This window comes from Spea bombifrons, chromosome 2 (genome assembly GCF_027358695.1).
Source record: "Spea bombifrons isolate aSpeBom1 chromosome 2, aSpeBom1.2.pri, whole genome shotgun sequence".
Taxonomy (NCBI): Eukaryota; Metazoa; Chordata; class Amphibia; order Anura; family Pelobatidae; genus Spea; species Spea bombifrons.
In genome coordinates this window covers 7,397,366-7,415,499 of record NC_071088.1, presented here as the reverse complement: position 1 = coordinate 7,415,499, position 18,134 = coordinate 7,397,366, and positions in this window count along the sequence as shown.

Below are 18,134 nucleotides of genomic sequence, written 5' to 3'. Positions count from 1 at the left end.
CGCGAGCGCTAACCTCGTATCACTTGCCTGGAGCTGCTTCTGAGGGCTCACCAATGAGTAACACATAACTGATTCATGGAAGCAACGGCCACTCAGGCACGAAACATTACCGCGTTTCGCAATTGGGCTTTACGTAAATCGACTGTAATACAGAAAAAATCACGTGCCTGCTAATTCCGTTCATTGAAATACCATCATTTGTTTATTTTTTTCCATGAGACATGATGCTTGCCGTGTAAGTAATAAACTGTGATCACTTGTCTCTTTTGTGGGTTCATTGAGAATAATGCATTTCTTTTGGGCCCTGCTGAGGGCCCAGACTAAAGAGGATCATGGAAGCAATAACCTGACATTATACCTTGGGCCTTTTCTAAAAGTTCGTCCTAGTAACGGTCCATATAATATATAATATGTCATAGATATAAAAAATCTACCCTTTGCAACCTGAGATTGGGGTAAAACCTCTAAGACAATTTATTGTGTAAATAAAGTGGGGTATTCCCAAGTATTTTTTTACCATGAAATGATGTTCCCAGTTGGGTTCCATACCAATCATGGACAGGGTAAGTGTCCATCATGCCCACAAAGAATTAAGGGAGAAGCTGGAGGTTGGTTCGAGTTTGACAGATCTGAAATGTCAATATTTTATAATGTTTACAACATGCTCCTCAGGGCCTGGCCGGGTTCAAAGCACTTTAAGGCTGACGGCCACCTAATGACGTAAGCATGGCCGATGGCTAGGTATGACAGGCCCATGTTATGTTTTTATGTTCACACTGCGCATGACCGGGTATATCCACACACTTCAGCACCCAGTCTGCAGATCAGGTGCATGCGGAGCATTCGTCCCGTGTCCTACATGTCCAGTTGGCCTGGTTCTCATTCTGGAATTCTGCTTTTGCATTATTCTTCTGAACATATTTCCTGCACACATGATCATTATATACAACCATAGAACCGGTATAAATACCCAGGTACATCGGCTCAAGTTAAGAAAGTATGGCTTCATACCAGGTAGTCAGAAAGGGGGAGAAGAATCGTTATTATCTGCCATACATCTGACACTCAAAGAGTTAAGGCAAAACCCCCTTAGCATAGCCGTCTAACGCGCTGTAATGAGACCTCGAGGAATGGGTTTATTGCAAATGCTTTTTTCTTTCAAGGTTCTCACCACATCAAGCCATTAACAGCTGGGATATAAGAAGCGAAAACAAAAGTATAAGCAAGCACTTACCTATATAACCTCTTAAAAACACGGATCTCGGGACTGTTTTCTGGGCGGTTATTTCTTCAAAGGCATTTTATAAGTCTATGACGGTCACTAAACAAACAAGCAAATAGCATTTTTCACAACCATTCGCTTTCCAGCTGTTTGGGTTTTTTTCTTGTTTTTTTTTTTTATATAGGAGACGTTCAAAGCGTGAATGGGTGCCAAAAACACTCAGGTTCTTGTTTCGAGAACTTCCACTAATAATCGCCTGCATATGACTTTTACAGAGAATGTTCCCACGGACGCTTGGTCCTTGACGTTGACTTGTTTGTGAGCCTTAAGTAACACAACACATTCCTCGTTGTAATTAGTGCAATTTTTTCTCCAAATGGAAAGTGTCAGCTTCTCGTTACAAACCCTGCATGACTCGCACTCTCCTGTTGTCAAGTTGCCGATTGCTGTGAGTGGGTTAAGTCCAATTGGAAAGAAGTCCGAGCCCGGTAAATATATTAGTCTGGGTCTGCCACAATCTGCCACTGATCCCTGCTTTCATGAGGCTAACGTCTAAACGAAATATCTCCAATAATAATAATAAAAGCACAAGTTATCTGTCGTTGTAATAATTACATTTAGTTACGTGCTATAGAGACGCCTTTTACAGCTGAAGAAGAAACATTGTTTCGAAACGTGTCCTAGCCAGGCAAAAATCCTCTCTGTGGGTAAGGGTTGTTTCTATTTATCTATTCATTGATCCATTCAGATTTATAGATATTTATGGGATTTTTATACCCTCTATTGCAGAGTTTGGTTTTGTTAGGTGCCATTTTATTTTATTTTTTTATATTTTTTTACATTTTGTTTTGTTTTTATTTGTATTTTTTATTATTATTATTATTATTATTATTATTATTTTCTTTTCAAAATCAAGCTCTGTCCAATAATTTATTTATGTAATCAATAACTGCATAGCTTATAAAATTGAAAGTGTTCCTTTAATCATCACAGAGCAACATGGACTAAATGTTCTAGAATTAGAAATTTATATTAAAAACTATATTTTTTGCATCTTTTTTCATTATTTTCTTTTATGTTGTGGGCTCCAGGTATCCATCGATTTTAACTTAAAGAAAGAGACCCTGTGCCCGGTCACCGCTGCAGGACATATGCCGGACCGTCCCATGGGCCATTGTTGTGATGGTTGTTAGCGCCGCACTCAGACAGGAGGATCGCACCTTGATGTTAGACTATAATAGAGGTGTTCGAGCTCTTTGTAGTCTTCACGCCTGGGATATCACATTGGGGACAGAACACATTAAACATGTACATGAAACGCTGTCGAGGGCATTTATAGCAACACAACAAAGCCTTTATCTGCCCGTCCTTACTCTTACCTGCAAGAGCTTTGAATTTAAAGAAGTATAGAGCAGAACGTGTTTTTTTTTCCTAATCATATATTTTTATGCACATTTTGTATAATAGCATGGGCCGCGTTTATAAATATTCATCGTGCGCCAATGTTCCAGATGGGCAACTTTCATTGTGGCAATACTGATGGAAAGCTTTGGGGCCAAATGGGCATATAATAATTCACCTTCGGATTCTCACTTTCTAAGGTTTGCCCTCTCTCTGTCCTGGTGGCCGAGCTGGTCGCCGACAGTACAGCTGCCAGCAGTGTCCAAACCTAGTTGTCGGTTGCTTAGTTTCCTTTCTATGGGTCACCGGAGTCTACCTAGTGTACCCAAGACCTTTTATGATAGTATAGACATTCAGATCCAACCAAATAAGGGGTTACATAGTTACTGTACATAGTAAATTCATTTGAAAAAAGCCAAAGTCCACCGAGTTCTAGCGTTCCATAAACCCATATTAGTTAAGACAGAAGAAGGCAAAGAACCCACTGAGACAGTTATGACCCGGCATGCATTTCATATCTAGAAAAATATCCAAACGGTTTTTGAATATATTGATCGGTTTGGCAAAATGACTTCAGATGGCAGTCTATGGGTTTATTTAATAATCTGGGAGTTTTTAGGTAAATTGAACATTTTCACCCACTATTAGAAGGGTGTATTCAGTATGAGATCAGAGAGATAAAAGTTCAACTCGCTTGCAAATTCCCGGGGTGCATCTAACCTGCAGAGAGAGCGGCTGTTATAATAATATGCAATTTCGTGTTTTTCCTAGAAAATCTGAGCAAGTGAACACCTGTATATATATATATATATATATATATATATATATACACTGCAGACATATATAAATGGATAGATATACGCTACTTTTCAAAAGGGGGTCACTTAGCTGTTTCCATGGAAAGCAAGGACATTTCTGGCTGTAAGTAGGTTTTCAAACGATCAATTAGCTTTTTCAACTTAAACTTGGGTCAGCGAACACAATGTGCCATTGGAACACAGGAGTGATGGGAGTGATAAAGGGCCATTGGAACACAGGAGTGATGGGAGTGATAAAGGGCCATTGGAACACAGGAGTGATGGGAGTGATAAAGGGCCATTGGAACACAGGAGTGATGGGAGTGATAAAGGGCCATTGAAACACAGGAGTGATGGGAGTGATAAAGGGCCGTTTCAAGCCTCAATAGTCATTTACAACATTAACCCCGTCTGCACTGGATTTCTGATCCATTTCATGTTATCTTAATGGGGAACATTTGCTTTTCATTCAAAAACAAGGAAATTTCTAAGTGACCCCAAACTTTTGAATGGTAGCGTATATCTAATATTATTTTTGCAAATATAAGGTTTTCTTAAACATTTCCAAATTCTGTCAGTAGTGATAATAAATAATAGATTATGTCTCTGATGTTAATTTTTCTTAACCACGCTATGGCCCAAACAGCCAGGTCCTTTGTGGCCGTCGTGGGAGTCGTTGGCTGGACCCGGTTCATAGCCATTATCACAAACATCAAAGGCCCGTCTCAGTACTCAGTAATGCTAATTTCCAGACATCAATTAGCCCAAACCATCTCACTCTCTCACCACTTTATAAAACTGGTTTACAGCTTTAGATAGAGTTTGATAAGCGAGACAAGACTGTGCATTAGCAGAAGGCAGTAAAGTTTTAAGGAGATAAATAAATTAGTAGCTATAGATTAAAACTGAGAGCAAGTAGGTATAGTAAAAGCAATTAGCCATTAATCTGTATCAATAGCCCGCTGTCAGGTTCCCTGTCCTTTATTCAATATAGAGAAAGATTTCAGTAAATGAAATAGCTTTCTGTAATTACCGAAATATAAATTCTCCTAGAACGGTATACAGTAATAACCCCCAACACTGTATGCAGCAATAACTAGACTAGAAACCTCCGAAGGCTAAGTTCCGCCGTCAGTAGTTAAAGGTCTGTACGAGTGACTCTATTGGTCGCTTGTACGGACCTTTAACTCCTGGAGCGGGGTCTCCGCAGGCCAAGTTTCGCCGCTAGGATCCGTACGAGCAACTCTATTGGTAGCCGGCAGGGGGCCCGTCTGACATCAATCTGCACTTCATTGGTTGATGGCAGAGGAGGCCCCTGCCGGCGACCAATAGAGTTGCTTGCACAGACCTTTAAAATCCTGGCGCCAACGCTGCTGCGCAGTGCGTACCGCGTTAACCCTGTATTAACCCCTTCTACAAAAAACAAATAAAAGAACCAATACGAACAATGTACACGAATATCCGCCCGAACCAAACACAGGACTACGAAGATTTTTTTCCCCATGAAGACGAACACGAAGAGTTGGCCGGCGCCCAAGTCTTGTAATAACCCCCAACACTGTATGCAGTAATAACATCCAAACATTGTATACAGTAATATCCCCCCCAGTGCTGTATACAGTAATAACCCCCAGCGCTGTATACAGTAATATCCCCCCAGTGCTGTATACAGTAATAACCCCCAGTGCTGTATACAGTAATATAACCCACAGCGCTGTATACAGTAATAACCCAGCGCTGTATACAGTAATAACCCAGTGCTGTATACAGTAATATTCCCACAGTACTGTATACAGTAATAACCCCTAGCACTGTATACAGTAATATAACCCCCAGTGCTGTATACAGTAATAACCCCCCAGTGCTGTATACAGTAATATAACCCACAGCGCTGTATGCAGTAATAACCCTCAGTGCTTTCTACAGACATAACCCCAGCACTGTATACAGTAATTACCCCCTCAGTGTTTAATTCCAAAAATCTGCAGACCTAGAGGCCGCCATTGTTGTCATTCATGTGATATTTTGGGTGACTTTCCCTACTCAAACACCACACTGTACTAATAAAGGTCCATTCTTCCACAGACTTTTTTTTTAGTCCAGCTGGATGATTAAGACGGAGGCATTCTTCATTACCGCAGACAGTGTGCTACGGAGTTAGGGTGTTTGTCTAGCAGATTGAGCTAAGGTCACAAATCACTAAATTATAAAAAAAAAAATAGCTAAATATGTATGTCCTTCCAGCCACCGATAAGATTGAGTGCGGGCAATATCCTTGTCTAGAGCTTAATTCCAAGAAAATGAGAAACAAAATTGGAAATTTGATCCAACCGTTGAAGGTTTCGGCCATTTCTCCTAAAATAAGCTGTTGGGATATGTCTTTCTTCGTCCTCTGCTCTCGCATCTACAACCCTTCTCCTATGTGCCATTTTATATTGAACTCTGAACTTTTCAATGTCCGTGAAGCCCGTGCCCTCACATTATGAAAACATGTCTAGTCTAGACCCAGAGTAACCCATGTGTTTAACAGACTACCCTAAACCTTCGGGATCTATTGTACACCGCTGCGGAACATGGTGGTGCTATATGAGGGCTGAAGCATGTGGCCAGTGGCTGCGAGCTACGCGTTTATACTCAGGATTTATCTCAGAGTACTTGATTAGTGGTTAGAGATGGTTAGAGATGTGGATAAGTGGAACAGTGCTTTACTTGGCCATTTATTAGTAGCTGAGGTATTTTCAGGAAGAATACTGCATTTTCTTTATACAATTTATTTTCTAAACATATATTCTGTTATTTCTGTCCACATTATTGTAATCTTTAAGTCTTTAGGACACTGTATACATACCCGGGGATTCTCTGGGTCTCCGGGTGAAGCTCTGCTTCTTTGGGTCTCTGGGTCGCTTTCTTCTCCATGTATGGAGTAGTGCTTGGCCGTGACCATTTCCTGCCCACTTAAAGGGCTAGCCGTGACCCTATGTGTGGCTAGCCCCACCCCACACATGGCTAGCCCTACCTCTGCGTAACTCTAGCCCTGCCCCCTCATGAAGCCACTCCCACTTATGAGAGTCGATTCTGGGAAGCCTACACTGGGAATGTCCCAAACTACGATACCCTCTTAGTCAGCAAACATTCTGAACTCCTAGGGAGGTCAGAGGAGGAATTGGGGACAGAGGTATTTGGGTCCCTAACATGGAATGCAGCTCCTAAAGAAGAACACTGAAGGTGACGCGCACAGAACACAGAACACAACTAATCTAAATATTCTACATACACAACCTGCGCTCCGAGGTTATCGAGGGGGCACCTCAATGATGAACGTTCAGAAACACAAGGACACGTTGTGCTTTATTTACCATTTATCACACAGGTGTATGTCAGAGTGACTCACAAGGAGTGCTGCTTAAACCGATTGATAAAAGCATGAGTAATTCTGTGTTCACAATACACCACATTCATACCAAGTCACTGTTTACCGGTCTGTAGGGTGTCATTAAGCGTCTAGTTCCAGAAATCAATGAAATAAGCCTAAGAACAGGCGGTGATGTGGATGCGGCAAACCTATTTACGAACGGCCAGCAGCCAGCTCTGGCATATTGATACTTGGAGAAATCAAATAGTGAATTATTATCACCGTTAGACTTAGAGACGCTTACATGTGCCAGAAAAGATTAGCCCGACAGCATTTATATTTACTGTGCAAATAAATTTATTTATTTTTTTTACCCAAAAAGGGTAGACAGGGCTAAGTACCAAACCCTGGGAAAACACATGGGTGATATTTATTTATTTAATTATATATTAATGTTATAGTCATAGTAACTTTATAAATCTTGCTTACGTTTTACTAAACCCACTTTTTATTCTAGATATAAACTTTTACTTGTGTAATACAAAAGAAAGCCTTTAAATGTCTTTATTTGATAAAATATCGCGCCATCAATATCGCGCCATCAACGCGCCATTATTTTCGATATATATAAGACGATCTTAATGGTCAGGTATGTCTTTTTGCAAACGTAACAAAGATCTGCTACATGGTATACATTTTGGGTGGAAGAAATTACCGGCATGTGATTTAAGTAAATTAAAAGAATGGTTGAATGTGTGGCAGCTGCAGTTTAATGTTGATAAATGTAAGATAATGCACTTGGGAGATAAAAATCCCAAGGCAGAATATATACATCGGAAAAAAACATATTTCCAGCCAAGCCTTGGCAGCTTTCTTTGCCTTCGGTTTGCCCGATAGCACTTCGGACCCTTACGTGACAGCCTTCGCTGACGGAAATCATAAATTAATAAATTAACTGTTTCAGCGGGAGTCTCTTTTTAAAGCAGCCACTACGAAGCCAACTTTAAAGATATGGCAAGCGAATAGGTCACAGCACGGCGTACTTATGCCCCGGGGCTCGAAATATTTTCATGTGTTTGAACAGGACTTGGAAATCTATTGCCGTTTACTGGAAAGAACTACTTGAATCTGGTGCGAGTTCAGAGAAAATACAACTCAGGCCAACCCGAACATTAAGATTTTTTTTTATTCTTTGCATTTAAAAGATTTTTCACTATAACATTATTTTTTCTATTTTTTTGGTTTTTGGTATGATTTTTGTTTGCAAACCCCAAAAATGATAAAATGAAATATTTAATACTAAAAACATACAAATGAATAAAATTAAAAATCATACGGAATGATGAGATATATAAATGCATTGTTTAATAACTTGTTATTCTTGCTGTTTTGTCTATTAAGTGTTACTTTTTGATTATGTGTAGTTAGAAAAATATAATTTTTTTATTTGTATTCATCAAATTTAAAAAAACAGATTCATATATTTTTCTTCCCACTTTGAAAATAGAAAGTTTGAATAGAAACTAGTTGTTTTCTCAATTTTCTTCCTTGGGTATTCATGTACTATCGCTTGTACCCGACTTAATCTAATCGATCATATGAACGATCTACGTTGTTGCATTAATATGTCTTGTGTTCAATTCAGGAGGGATGTGAGTAGTAGGGCAAAAATACAATGTATCCTATCCTCACTGTAAAGTTGAGTTAACCCCTGAAGGACAACGGGCGGTCCCTAAACCCATTGAAAACAATGCATTTTGAGCCTGTACATGTACGGGCTTTGTCATTAAGGGGTTAAGGAATTTGCCTTGCGTTCCCAACGGCCAACTGGTAAAAAGATAATTTTAATGAAACCAATGATTATTTACCCATAGCTGCTGCGGTTTCAGAAATCCAGCATAATATTTTACATTTTTGGTAATCTTAGAGCCATATTAGCAGATATTTTTTATGGTGCCCAGATGGAGTTCTATGGAGGCTTTGGGATCCCGTGTCGTCATCACTGCTGCTTTCCAGTCCAACATAAGGTCCAGAGCCTCCAGGTAGCGGAGCGAGTAAAGAATATCTCTTTTATGAAATGAATCCCATCCAATAAGTAGATAAGAGTTTATTGAGATGGGGGACAGGGCAATGTAAACACAAAGCCCCAATTAGCGTAGATACGGAATCAAACAGAAGGCTAATCAGAAGGGGAACGGATAACCAATTTTAACACAACAATGTCAATCAATTGGGATACAGGCAGGAAGACCACTACCACATTTAATACGAGCCACCTGCACGCATAAGACAGGCAGCAAGGGTTAACTTTCATCACCTGTAGCTACGCGAACAGCACCTTTCAGCATATACTGAGTCCGGGGCGAGGCCTGCTTCTTCAAGTAAAAATCTTTCCCTCTCCCTCTTTCTCCGTGCCTACTGCTTCTCTACATTCCATGACTGGCCATTTGGCACACTGGGAAAATGGCCCATGGGCCACTGGCCATCGGCTGAAGGCATGGGCTGTGGACTGCGGATAGCAGCAAAAAAATTTATCCTGTGGCCGAGTTAGCGTCATGGATTTCCGATAAGTGTAAAAATGTCAGCAAACTAACCATAAAATGAGGTCACCTATCTTAAAAAGAAACTCTTGCTAGCCTTTTTCATAAAAGATGACTATAAATACCATACTGGTGCGCGTGGAGATGCGTTACGCTTTTAAGATCGCGCCGCGACTTCCAAATATTCACAGATGGTTTAAGCCGGAAGGATTTTGGGGGGTTTTTGCTCCAATATCGTAATGACAGCCACAGACTGCGCTGCCGGCTCGACCTCCTAAAACGGAACGTCCTTAATCCCGAGATGATTCACGTGTATCTACAGAATGACTAAGATAAGCCTTTACACGATGGTCCCACGGAGAGCGATATGATTAATCAATGTGTGATGCCAAGGTTTATCCAATAACATTCCAGACAACTAATTATCTCGGGATTTAAATATAAGGAGGGCAGGTAAAGCTGAAATGACACGTGGTGCTGACATTTCGGAAAAGTCTTTTTGTATAGAAATAATGAATGGTTCTGCGGCTTGCGAGGTATTTTATTAACGCTGTTTTGTACATAGTGAGGGTCTTGGGGTGTTAATATTTCTCAGAAGTCCCGGTTGGCTCGCATGTTTGTAGAACTAGCACAGAAAAAAGAAAGACTGTGTTGCAATGACTGTGTTTATAAATGTTTAAAGGGACACTGCAGGCATCATACGCACTTTAATGCATGATGGCTGGGAGATCCCCTTAAATCTACGTAGTGCCCCCCTAGCTAGCACAGAATCCCCCCGTTTGCATTTGCCCCATTTGTCCGCCTGCTAGCTATTTACAAAGCCCGTCATAGATTCAATGCCAGTCGGCTCCAGAGCTGGCTTGGCAAACACTTGCACATGCGCGGAAATAGCTTTCCTGCCACCCATTGGTTGCTTCAAGCAGCCAATCAGTGGCACAAAATACTGGACCAAGGAGGGATGGGAAGCAGCAGCTCTGCAGCTGCAGTTTTTTTCCTAAGGTAGTTGCCCTTTTTATTTTGAACTTTCAGTGTACTTTCATATGTGAATGTGATTCACCGAGCAATCTTAAGGACAGCCGTACTAATCCATGCTTAATCACGCATATTAATAGGCTACATGTGTCAACACACATTGGCCAAGAGGGACCATGTGGCAAACTCACGAAAAGAAACACAGAAAGGATCCAGTCGCGGTCTGATTGTTGTCTAAGGGCATTGTAATGCCCTGGTGGTTGTATAAGGAATTGCAAGTAAAAATACAAAATAGAGCGTTAACGTTTCCGGTAGTAACGTTGCATAGTTGTAAACAATCTGCAGCACCAGAGGTTCATGCGCAGATACAAGGGTTAGGATTAGTTTGTTTTATGGACTGCTTTATATGTGACTTATAGTCTGTGAGCTGGGTTTAATGGCTATGACTAGTAACCAACACAGACTCGTATAACCATTCCTCACCATGCGCACAAAGACTTTAACAGAAATACTGTCCATTTTAAGGCAATTTCACAATTCACCATTTAAAGGTGTTGGCCATTATTCACTTAATCGCGAAATCAAAATGTGTGCGAGAGGGGTCATCTCAGCAATGTTGGCTTCTAAGAGCAACACTTAGGCTGCAAGATCCATGTCACAAGACGCTTAACACTGTCCTGTGCAGAGTATAAACACAATAGGGTTATTCACTAAAAGAGAGAGTGTGCAGGAGAGCTGTGTCTCTGCAACTTCACTTATCTTTATATATAGGTCCAGCCCTGTTGAGCTTCTGCTGCAGGGAGATCCTGGCTGGCCCTGTAGAATGTATAATTATATTGCTTCCGACTAGGCCAACAGAAGACGATGCAGGTGCCATCAGGCGCGTGAAATCACTTAGACAGATATAGGGTCTTTCCAAATCTATAATACACTGGACTACGCATTACATATACGTCGCCAGACATTACCTCTTGTACAAATAGATGACAATACCTGGGAACTTTCTAAATGAGCTGACATTAAAACTCTGGAAATATTAACCCTTTAATGGCCCGTTGTAAAGATTCTACGTAGTTACCCAAATGGCTCTAATACCGATCGTCATGGAAACCTTGACTTAATTGAGTCCCCTGCTTTCAAGCAGAGCTATCAACCCTAACATACTGGATGAAAAAGCACGAGTTGGGAGTATTTTACATAATATTTGCACATATCTGGATATATTTGTCGGCCCTATGGGAGGTACAATTTCTGCTTGGGGGGGGGGACTTATCATTTTTAACCCCCTCTGTAATTTTTTATTGCTGGAATGATACTATTTATTGAAGTCACTACACAATGTTCTAACATATACCTGGAAACTGTTTGCAAAGTCAAGATAATAACCCCTATAAAAGCTAAATTATCGACAAACATCACAATGTTTCGACGCCATAGTCAGCTACTTCTCTGTTGTGTGTTTGTCCTGGGTTTTGTGCGTCGCGCATGACATCCAACGCAATATTTTTATTGCAGCCATTGGGGTTGCCCGTAACGAAATCAGTAAAGTAGCAGATGTCACTTTATTGAATATGGAAAGTATTAGATTACACCGACCATCATCATCATCATCATCATCATCATCAATTATGTCCCGACTTGGAGCGGTGACGGCCGCAGACGCCCCATTTATTCAAATCAAATAGGCGAGGATACGACGCATGCGAGGAACATACAGGAAGAAAACAAGGTCAGGAAGGGCAGACGGGGACAAAGGACGAGACTCAGCAATTCTGAACACTAAACAAAAACAGAACTTTGTAGGAAACATATAACAATGTCATTTATTGGGTTTTTTTATTTTATTTATTTTTTTACACATAATACTTGTCCTAGAGGAAGAAGTAACAGCACAAATGAAAAATACATAATATATATATATATATATATAACATAGGTATAAATTAAAATATATATATTTTATATATAAAATAGGTATAAAAGCAATTTTTTGTTTAAAAAAAAAGCATATTCATATTTGATACCCTGCAAATAAATTATATTAAATAGGCCCATATTAATTGTTCCTCTTAGTATCTAACCCTATATAATACGCAGATATTATGTGGCGATTGGGAGAATGCATTCGAGGAAACATATTTTTCATTAAACTTTATGGAGTCTAACTACTAAGTCCGTCTTTGGGTTGTCAGATATAACTTGGCGAGTCCTTTGTTAAGTTGCTCTTAGCACAGCGAGAGTCACAGCTCCGCAGCTCTATAGTCACCGAGATGATCTGCCCGGTGGGGGTATACTCAGCGGCTTACAGACTGGGTGCTGGATACAAGAGGCGATGGTTGACAGATGATGTACTCTGGACAAATCCAGGCTTCATGCTGAACTGATCACCTTTATCTCATCTAACATTTCACATGCTGTGATGTGATTTAAGAGAGGACAATAGATTTAAACCCCAGCACTGTATACAGTAATAACCCCCAGTGCTATATACAGTAATATAACCCCCAGCGCTGTATACAGTAATAACCCCCAGTGCTATATACAGTAATATAACCCCCAGCGCTGTATACAGTAATAAGCCCCAGTGCTATATACAGTAATAACCCCCAGTGCTGTATACAGTAATATAACCCACAGCGCTGTATACAGTAATATAACCCACAGCGCTGTATACAGTAATATAACCCCCAGCGCTGTATACAGTAATATAACCCCAGCGCTGTATACAGTAATATAACCCCCAGCACTGTATACAGTAATATAACCCCCAGCGCTGTATACAGTAATATAACCCCCAGCGCTGTATACAGTAATATAACTCCCAGTGCTATATACAGTAATATAATCCCCAGCACTGTATACAGTAATATAACCCCCCAGCACTGTATACAGTAATATAACCCCCAGCGCTGTATACAGTAATATAACCCCCCAGCACTGTATACAGTAATATAACCCCCAGCGCTGTATACAGTAATATAACCCCCAGCGCTGTATACAGTAATATACCCCCCAGCACTGTATACAGTAATATAACCCCAGTGCTATACAGTAATATAACCCCCCAGCGCTGTATACAGTAACATAACCCCCCAGCGCTGTATACAGTAATAACCCCCAGTGCTATATACAGTAATATAACCCCCAGCACTGTATACAGTAATATAACCCCCAGCGCTGTATACAGTAATAACCCCCAGTGCTATATACAGTAATATAACCCACAGCGCTGTATACAGTAATATAACCCCCAGCACTGTATACAGTAATAACCCCCAGTGCTGTATACAGTAATATAACCCCCAGCACTGTATACAGTAATATAACCCCCAGCACTGTATACAGTAATATAACCCCCCAGTGCTGTATACAGTAATATAACCCCCAGCACTGTATACAGTAATAACCCCCAGTGCTGTATACAGTAATATAACCCCCAGCGCTGTATACAGTAATATAACCCCCAGCACTGTATACAGTAATATAACCCCCAGTGCTATATACAGTAATATAACCCCCAGCGCTGTATACAGTAATATAACCCCCCAGTGCTGTATACAGTAATATAACCCCCAGCGCTGTATACAGTAATATAACCCCCAGCGCTGTATACAGTAATATAACCCCCAGCACTGTATACAGTAATATAACCCCCCAGTGCTGTATACAGTAATATAACCCCCAGTGCTATATACAGTAATATAACCCCCCAGCGCTGTATACAGTAATATAACCCCCAGTGCTGTATACAGTAATATAACCCCCAGCGCTGTATACAGTAATATAACCCCCAGTGCTGTATACAGTAATATAACCCCCAGCACTGTATACAGTAATATAACCCCCCAGTGCTGTATACAGTAATATAACCCCCAGCGCTGTATACAGTAATATAACCCCCAGCGCTGTATACAGTAATATAACCCCCAGCGCTGTATACAGTAATATAACCCCCAGCGCTGTATACAGTAATATAACCCCCCAGTGCTGTATACAGTAACCCCCCAGCACTGTATACAGTAATATAACCCCCAGCACTGTATACAGTAATATAGCCCCCCAGCTCTGTATATAGTAATAAATAACCCCCCGTGCTGTATACAGTAATATAACCCCCCAGTGCTGTATACAGTAATATAACCCCCCAGTGCTGTATACAGTAATATAACCCCCCAGTGCTGTATACAGTAATATAACCCCCAGCGCTGTATACAGAAATATAACCCCCCAGCACTGTATACAGTAATATAACCCCCAGCACTGTGTACAGTAATATAACCCCCAGTGCTATATACAGAAATATAACCCCCCAGCACTGTATACAGTAATAACCCCCAGTGCTGTATACAGTAATATAACCCCAAGCGCTGTATACAGTAATAGCCCCCCAGTGCTGTATACAGTAATAACCCCCCAGCGCTGTATACAGTAATATAACCCCCAGCGCTGTATACAGTAATATAACCCCAGCTCTGTATACAGTAAGAACCCCCAGCACTGTATACAGTAATATAACCCCCAGCACTGTATACAGTAATGTCAGCATTGACAGAAACCTGGTTTTATCTCATTTTGTTCCACTATCCTTTATCTGCAGACCCGGAGGCCGCCGTTGTTGTCATTCATGTGATATTTTGGGTCGCTTTCTCTGTAGAATCACCACACTGAACCAATTCTTTATGGCAATGCTAATGAAGTCCGTTCCTCCACAGACGTTCATTAGTCAGAGTGTCCAAGTAGGCGATTGAGACCGAGCCGTTCTATTGTTTACAAGCAGTATGATAAGGAGTCGGGGTGTTTAGTAGATCAGAGATCAGATAACTCAGTGAGAACTCAAAAAAACGGCTAATATGCAGCTGCCTGAAAACATTATCCAAAAAAAGCTCAGTAAAAACGTATTTTTCATCTGACACGAGTGGGGGGTCTCTTTAAGTAAAATTATTAATATTATTACCATGGTAACCTCAGAAATGATTAAAAAATACATAAACAAAAGATTTTAGCCTCTCGCTATCAGCCGCAAAGCCAGCGAGAGAAGTAACTGCGGACCGACGGCTCCTCTCTGCTTTTATTTCACGGAAAGCAGCCTGAAAATTCTTCCCAACAATATATATTAGTTTGCAATTTATGCAAAACGGTTTATTGCGCAAAGCGATTGCAGACGGTTGCATCATTGGTTACGTTACCTAAACGTACTGTTGGTCCATCCAACTATTTCTCGCTCTATGAAGCAACATTCTGATTCTAATTCGCATTCTACAAAGATGTTCCGAGTGATTTAGGTCCACAATGGAGTTATCAGCGTTTCAGTGCCGAGTATACTGTATGTAGCTAAATATATATTAAAAATACATTGATGTGTTATGAATGATGAAGAATACACCCCTCCCCCGCGTGATGATGGAGGATAATGGGAAGATAGCTGCTAAGCAATCAAATCGGTAACAGTCATGCGAAGGGACAGTTCTGATAACTATCATCTGACTAAGGGTTCTTTAGATGACTTCATGGAAAACAAAGACATTTCTGGCTGTTACATAATTACAAAAGGGTTTTCTAACCATCAATTAAAGGGCCATTGGAACACAGGAGTGATGGGAGTGATAAAGGGTCTCTGTACGCCTATGAAGAGATTCCATTAAAAATCATCCAGTTACAATTTACAACATTAACCCCGTCTGCGCTGGATTTCTGATCCATTTCATGTTATTTTAATGGGCAAAATTTGCTTTTCTTTCAAAAACAAGAAAATTGCTAAGTGACCCCAAACGTTTGAACCTGTGTGTGTGTGTATATGTATATGTGTATATTTGTGTGTATATGTGTATGTATATATATGTGTGTATGTATATGTGTATATGTGCGCGTATGTGTGTATATGTGTGTGTGTGTGTGTGTATATGTGTGTATATGTGTGTATATGTGTGTGTATGTGTGTGTGTGTATGTGTGTGTGTGTGTGTGTGTATGTGTGTGTGTGTGTGTGTGTATGTGTGTGTGTATGTGTGTGTGTATGTGTGTGTGTGTGTGTGTGTGTATGTGTGTGTGTGTGTGTGTGTGTGTGTGTGTACAAACTGTTTAAAATGCCCTTTTACTTTGAGAAACACGTGAAGTCCATGGCCAGAAATCTCTGTAAGTGTAAATGGAACATATTTTCCGGGTGCCTGTGAGAGACAAAGCATGCATTTAAAAGCCGACTTTCCTATCTGGAGACTCCATCAGCTCTCGGGAAAACACACTTTGTGAATCGCATTCTTGGCGCTGCGCGTCGTTTTCACATGCTGAGCGGTTTTAACACAATTTGACACCTTTTAGTCCTTACGCCATAATGTCTCCATTTACAGAGCAAGCTTTTACTAAAGTGATTGGAGTTCCTCGGGGCAGGGAGGGAGCCGGGAATTTGGCGCTCAGTTTCCCGGATGAATGACATTTTAAAAAGGTTATAAGATCGTTTTAATAGAATGTAACAAAATAACCCTAAATAAATAAAAAAATATGTAAAAAAAAAATATATAAAAAAAATGTGATTCATTTACCCCCCTGGAAACAAGACAACCTTAACGTGACTCTTAAGCTGTCATAATAACTGTAATGCATGTGATGGCCAAATGCAAATGCATGACCTCCCCTCCCCCGCCTATACATCTATTGCATGATATACTTACTGCCCCCCCTGCCCCCCCCCCCGTATACACGATTAGAAGTGCTTCCATTGATTTTTGTGCACTTTCCTGCCATTGAGTGGCCGCTTCAAGCAGCCAATCAGCAATCAGTGGCTCGGAACGTAGGACCACAGAGGAGGCATTCTGCTGCAGCTCTGGTGCTGCAGCTTCTCCTTGAGATAATTTTTCAGTTTTCAATAATGCATATTACAGTAAATATTACAGGTACGTACGTGTCCTTTGCATTGTAACTGAAAACAGACCAGGAGGAAAAAAAAAATACCTATCATTAAAGCCTAAAAACTATATGTGTCAACATTTTAAATGCAAATTAGTGCTTTTGCACTTACACCGCCGGTCTCGTATGAACATACTATTGCCATCATCCACCTGGTTGCTTTTCTTTGATTGGCTATTCATTTTTTATATGTTTGTAATAAATTTTGTAACTGGTGGAGAAATCAGCAGAAATTCCGATTCCATGGAAACTAGGTGGAAAAGTTTTATAAAAATATGATTTTCATAATGAAATTTTCACTTTAAAATAAATACCACATATTTCGAAGAATGTATATTTTTGTGACATTGTCATCACACGCAGACTATTCATGGCAATCCTGTCTGATCCGGGTAGAGTTTGTGGGACGATACCAAATAACAATAATTGGAGCCATCGGTGCGGTCTTATTACACACAATTTCACATTGTATTGTTGTGTATTTATTTTCCCCCCATTTATTGGTGAGCGGGAAAAGGTTTGCATAAGATACAAATTGCACAACAGCTGACTGTGTCACAACCATGTCCCCACCACAAACCAAAATTATCTAATAATCAACAAGTTTAATATTAAGGTCGCATTGAACCAAAAAGCCTTAGTGCCAGGAGAGCGAGGCGGGTGCCTGGGGTGCCTGGACGAGTCTGGCATCAAATGCCGTAGCGCTGTACAATGCAATGTGTAGAAGTTGGTCTGGTACCTGCGATGGATGCAACGAGGCCTCCACAATGTATAGGGCAATGTTAAGGCTGTAATTTATACTATATATATATATATATATATATATATATATATATATATATATATAAATATATATATATATATATATATATATATATATACCGATGTGTGTGTGTATATATATATATATATATATATATATATATATACACAATGTAATATATATATATT